Source organism: Narcine bancroftii, chromosome 13, assembly GCF_036971445.1.
Source record: "Narcine bancroftii isolate sNarBan1 chromosome 13, sNarBan1.hap1, whole genome shotgun sequence".
Taxonomy (NCBI): Eukaryota; Metazoa; Chordata; class Chondrichthyes; order Torpediniformes; family Narcinidae; genus Narcine; species Narcine bancroftii.
The window spans coordinates 66,370,027-66,375,950 of record NC_091481.1 but is presented as its reverse complement, the minus strand read 5'-3'; the positions used below and the strand labels follow the sequence as shown (position 1 = coordinate 66,375,950).

At 46.5% G+C, this 5,924-nt stretch overlaps 1 long non-coding RNA gene across 1 annotated transcript; it reads left to right on the top strand.

The window, feature by feature from the left end:
• The first annotated feature begins 4,227 nt into the window (after nt 1-4,227).
• On the top strand, nt 4,228-5,630 carry LOC138748925 (uncharacterized). The gene is made up of 2 exons (XR_011348321.1): nt 4,228-4,311; nt 5,480-5,630. It is a non-coding gene; the product is annotated as an uncharacterized lncRNA (long non-coding RNA).
• Nucleotides 5,631-5,924: the final 294 nt, after the last annotated feature.

Here is a 5,924-nt window from a genome sequence, read left to right as displayed (position 1 = left end):
GTACAAGAAAGGTCCAATCCTTATTGGCTGATTTCCAGGAAGTAGAGCAGGAATTCTACTTTGGGGCAGCTGAGAACCCCCATTATAAAAATTATTAGACCATTTAAAAATTAAAGAATGTGCAAAATAAAATCTGTTCTTACACACCTGCCGTTTATTTTTATCCTACTGAATCTTTGAGTTAAATGAAACTCCAGGGTGTAACGGTTAGAAATCTGACGACTTCCTTTTCACGGTGAAAGCTGTGTCGACACAAATTCAGCCTTCTCCATAATTTTGACGTGTCTCAGCAACGTTTGGAGTTTGAGCGGTATCCCCTCAGCTCCGAGGCAGAGGATTAGAAGACTGAGTTCGCAGCTTTTTTTTTTTAAAAACAACACGCCATCCGATGAGATCCTAAGTTCATCCGACTCTGGGGCAACATTGTTCCCATCACACTGGCATCTGATGCAAATACCTCATTTACAAACCCTGTCTAGCTTATACTTTCATCGAAACAAGATCGTTATGTCATATCAGGGCAAGCCAATCGTGTTTAGGGAATTTTAATTGGACAACCTGACTGAAATCTGGAGATGGTTTGGGGACGGACTACCAAATATCTGTTCCCTTTCTAGGTCGGTGACCTAGTTTCCTTCCTTTCTCTGTTTATTTATATCATTAACCTACCTTTAACCATTGCTGCCTTTTCTTTGCTGGTCTGTATAATCTCATTCATCTTTCTGTCTATCAGTTTATTCCCCTCTTCCCCAGCCTCCCCCCTGAGTATCACTGACATTACTCCCCCACCCCTCACACCATCTCTCAGAGACCCCTCTCCCCCCAGCACCTGTGGTCACTGACTGTATCCCCACTGGCGTTAATCCCTTCCATCACACCATCTCTTAGAGCCCCCTCTCCCCCAGTGCCTGGCGTCACTGATTGTACCCCCACTAACATTAATCCCCTCCCCTCAGAGACCCCTCTCCCCCAGAGCCCAGGGTCACTGACTGGACCCCCACTGACATTAATCCCCCTCCCTCGCACCATCCCTCAGTGACCCCTCTCCCCAAGAGCCCAGGGTCACTATCTGTAACGGGAATCCCAAGGACGGCAGTTAGGGCTGGTAGTGTTTCATCAGGATTGTAGCAAGGGCTGTGCTTGGGATTCAGTCAATAAATCATGTGAATGTGGGTCATTTCTCCACATCAATTGTGGATGTAATCACAGTCTCGATGGGCCTCTTGGGAACACCAGTTTGCCTCAACCTTCATCCTCAATCAGCAAAGAACAAAGGGAAGCTCATCAAAATTTATGGCATGCGTCGACTTCGGGGCTTGTAGCATGTGAAAATGACATTAAATTATCTTCTCCCAGCACAGACTGATTGAATTATTTATTTATCAATGCCCTCCTAAATCTTTTTTTTATAAGTAGCATTCCAGAGTCCTTGGCTGTCGCCCTGTCTCTCCCTCCACCCTACACTCTCTCACCAGCCTTGAGGAAAGCCTATGCAGCGAGAAGACTCCTGTCTTTAGTTGCTTTAAAGCTTCAGTTTGAAGAGCACGTCAGAGAGTTACGAGTACAGACGACGTTTGTTTTGTGGTCAGTCTTCAAAGCAACACTGTTAATTTTCAAATTTTATCACAAATGATTCTCTTGAACCTTGTCGACCTCTGTGTATCAAATAGACTAAAGCCCTTCCCATTCTCCCCTTTTGTGGAAGACCCATGGATTGAATCCCCCAGTTCTTTTCCTAGATGAAAGCCTTTATAGAATCCCAATGCATGAAATCATTTCTTGCTCCCTTCTCCCGGAAATAATCCCTATGGATGAAAGACTTCCCATTCATTCATCATGTATAGACTTCCCTTGATCCAATGAAGGAACATTGGCCTTCATTGCTAGCAGGGAGGTTGTGCTACAACTGTACAAGGTCTTGGTGAGGCCGCATCTGGAGCACTGAGTGCAGTTCTGGCCTCCTTACTTGAGGGAGGATGGACTGGCTTTGAAGGCAGCGCAGAGGAGGTTCACCAGGTTGATTCAAGAAATGAGGGGGTTAGCCTAATGAGAAGAGACTGGGACTGTACTCACTGAAATTTAGAAGAATGAGTTGCGATCTTTTAGAAACATATAAAATTATGAAAGGCATAGACAAGATAGAGGTCAGGAAGTTGTTTCCATTGGTGGGGGAGACTAGAACTGGGGGGGGGGGGGGGGGGGGAGTTGGCCTCAAGATTCAGGGGAGTAAGGGGAGTAGACTTAGGACAAAGATGACGAGGAAGTGCTTTTCCCAGAGGGTGGTGAATCTGCGGAATTCGCTGCCCATTGACCTCAGAAAGTATATTTAAGACCAGGTTAGAAAGATTTTTACATGGTTGGGAAATTAAGGGATATGGGGAAAAGGGTTGTGGGTGGAGATGAGCCCATCATCAGATTAGCCCTGATCTCATTGAAGGGCCGAATGGCTGACTCCTGCTCCTATTTCTTATCTTCTTAAACCAGATACCATTCAAACTTTGCAAACCCTTGTTGAAAGGCACAAACCCAAAACGTTGGTTATGTATTTTTACCTTTGCTACATAAAGTACACACTTTTTGATCTGCCGAGTTTCTCCAGGATTGCATTTTTACTTTCCTTCTCATCTCCGTTCTAAATCTACTATTCTGAATCTTCTGGTCTCCCCCACCAATTAAAACAACTATCTGATCTCTGCCTTCAATAATTTTATATTTCTATAAGATCCCCTCTCATTCTTCTAAATTCTAGCGAGTACAGTCCCAGACGACTCAACCTCTCCTCATAGGTCAACCCCTTCATCCCTGGAATCAGCCTGGTGAAGCTCCTCTGCACTGCCTCCAAAGCCAGTCCGTCCTTCCTCAAGTGAGGAGACTAGAACTGCATGCAGTGCTCCAGACGCGGCCTCACTGGTACCTTGTACAGTCACAGCAGAACCTCCCTGCTCTCAAATTAAACCCTTGTAGCAATGAAGGCTAACATTCCATTTGCCTTCTTGATCGCCTGTTGCCCCTGCAAACCAACCTTTTGCAATTCACGCATAAGGCACTCCCGAGCCCTCCTGCACGGCAGCACATTGCAATCACTTGCCATTTAAATAATAAGCTAATCTTCTATTTTTCCTTCCAAAGTAGATATCTCACATTTACCAACAATGTGTGTACTCCATCTGCCAGGCCCTTGCCCACTATCTATATCACTCTGCAGACTCTCCATATCCTCTGCACAATTTGCTTTTCCACTTAATTTACTGACATCAGCAAACTTAGATACATTACACTCTGTCCCCTCTTCCAGATCGTTTATGGATATCATGAACAGTTGCAGGTCCAGCATCGACCGCTGTGGCACCCCACTCACCACTGATTGCCAACCAGAAAAACACCCCTGCACCCCAACTCTCTGCTTTCTATTGGTTAACCAATCCTCTATCCATGCTAACACATTGCCCCCAACTCTATGCACCCTTAACTTCTGTACAAGACTTTTATGCGGCACCTTATCAAATACCTTCTGGAAACCCAGGTAAACAACATCCACCTGCTCCCCTCTGTCTATCACACTCAGAATTTCCTCAAAGAATTCCAGTAAATTTGTCAAACACAAGCTGAATCCATGCTGCGTCTGCCTGATGGAGCCATCGGGCTCCAGATGTCTCACTGTCTCTTCTTTAATGATCACTTCAAGCATTTTCCCAACTACAGATGTTCAACTAACTGGCCTCTCATTCCCTGCCTTTTGCCGACATCCTTTTATTCAAAAGTGGCATGACATTCGCCGTCTTCCAATCCACCGGGACCTGTCCAGAGAATATAGGTAAATTATCACCAAAGCCTTGACTCAAACTTTTTGTGACTTGTTAATCTGTTCAATGTTATGAAGTGACAACAAGAAATTAAATTTTAAAACATTTTCCTTGTATGATATTTTTATTTGATTTTTTCCCCCCCAAGTTTGGGGAATAACAGGGGAGATTCTGCATTCAGGATTTAATGATACGGATGGAGATTTGTGGAGTGCAAACGGTTACAGGGTACAAGGAGACTTTCACCTCAACTTGAACTATGTCAGGAGGTTGGGAGGGAGCTAGTGTTCTGTGCCTGTTGTGAACAGATAGAGGCCATTTGGTCTCTCTCACTGTTCCGTCAGTCAGCCATGTTACATTTGCTTCTCCCACTGTGATGTCATATCCTTTGACACCGTTACCCAATAAACACAATCAGAGATGTACCTGGTTACAGTCCAGAATGGGTTACCTCTGGCTTGTGATGGCAAGGGCAGGCAATTCTCCTCCGATGAAGAGTCACAATGGGGTCTGTCAGCTCGGTCACTCTCATCTTTTGATCCTCCACTGCCTGGTCTTTCATCCCATCAGGACCTGCTCCATGCACCTTTTTTTCTTAATCTCTAAACCCTTCTCTCAACCCCCACACCCTGAGCAGCACCTAAAACCTTCCCTCAACCCCCACTCCTCAAGTAACACCTAAAACCTTCCCTCAGCCTCCACTCCTTGAGTAACACCAAAAACCTTCCCTCAGCCCCCACTCCTTGAGTAACACCAAAAACCTTCCCTCAGCCTCCACTCCTTGAGTAACACCAAAAACCTTCCCTCAGCCCCCACTCCTTGAGTAACACCAAAAACCTTCCCTCAGCCCCCACTCCTTGAGTAACACCAAAAACCTTCCCTCATCCCCACTCCCTGAGAAACACCTAAAACCTTCCCTCAGCCCCTACTCCCTGAGCAACACCTAAAACCTTCCCTTAGCCTCCACTCCCTGAGCAACACCTAAAGCCTTCCCTCAGCCTCCACACCCTGCAACACCTAAAGCCTTCCCTCAGCCTCCACACCCTGGAACACCTCAAGCCTTCCCTCTCCCTTCACCCTGAGTAACACCTAAAACCTTCCCTCTGACCCATACCCTGAGTAACACCTAAAACCTTCCCTCTGTCTTCACCCTGAGTAACACCTAAAACCCTCCCTCAGCCCCCACTCCTCCAGTAGCACCTAAAACCTTTCCTCAGCCTCCACTCCCTGAGTAACACCTAAAACCTTTCCTCTCCCTTCACCCTGAGTAACACCTAAAACCTTCTCTCTGCCCCACACCCTGAGCAACACCTAAAGCCTTCCCTCTGCTTTCACCTGGAGTAACACCTAAAACCTTCCCTCAGCCCCACACCCTGAGTAACACCTAAAACCTTTCCTCTGCTCCACACCCTGAGTAACACCTAAAACCTTCCCTCTGCCCCCACACCCTGAGTAGCACCTAAAACCTTCCCTCAGCCCACAGTCCCTGAGCAACACCTAAAACCTTCCCTCTGCCCCACACCCTGAGTAGCACCTAAAACCTTCCCTCAGCCCACTCCCTGAGCAACACTTAAAAACATCCCTATACCCTGTGTAGTAGCACCTATAAACCTCCCTCAGTCCCCACTCACTGAGCAAGACCTAAAACCTTCACAGACTCTTATTCCTTGTTGCAGGGGTTGGGAGCTGAGGTTGCTGGTGGGCTTCCATCAACATCTCCAAGGGATAACACTCTACCCTGAGACTGAATGTTGTGGGTTGACTCCCATCTCACTATTACTGGGAACACACTGTGGAAGCTAATAAGATACTTTGTTTTACAAATGATTGTCCATTTGCTCACTTTATCTGCTCAAGTTGAGAATGGCTGTGCTCAGTGAAGCCACAAACTACAGGGGAATTATGAGTAATTTGACCTGTTTGGTCTGCTGGCTGGATGTCCTTTGGTGCTGCAGTTTAGAAGGTTGTCATGAGGATTGGGCCAACTGGTTGGGAGTGTGGTTGACAAGCTGGTGAGATGGGCACTGGCTTGGTGGTTGGGATGTTATTGGGACATGAATTTGGTGGGACAGGGTATTGTGATCGGATGATGCATGGGACAGGGAGTCAGGTGTTTGGTGG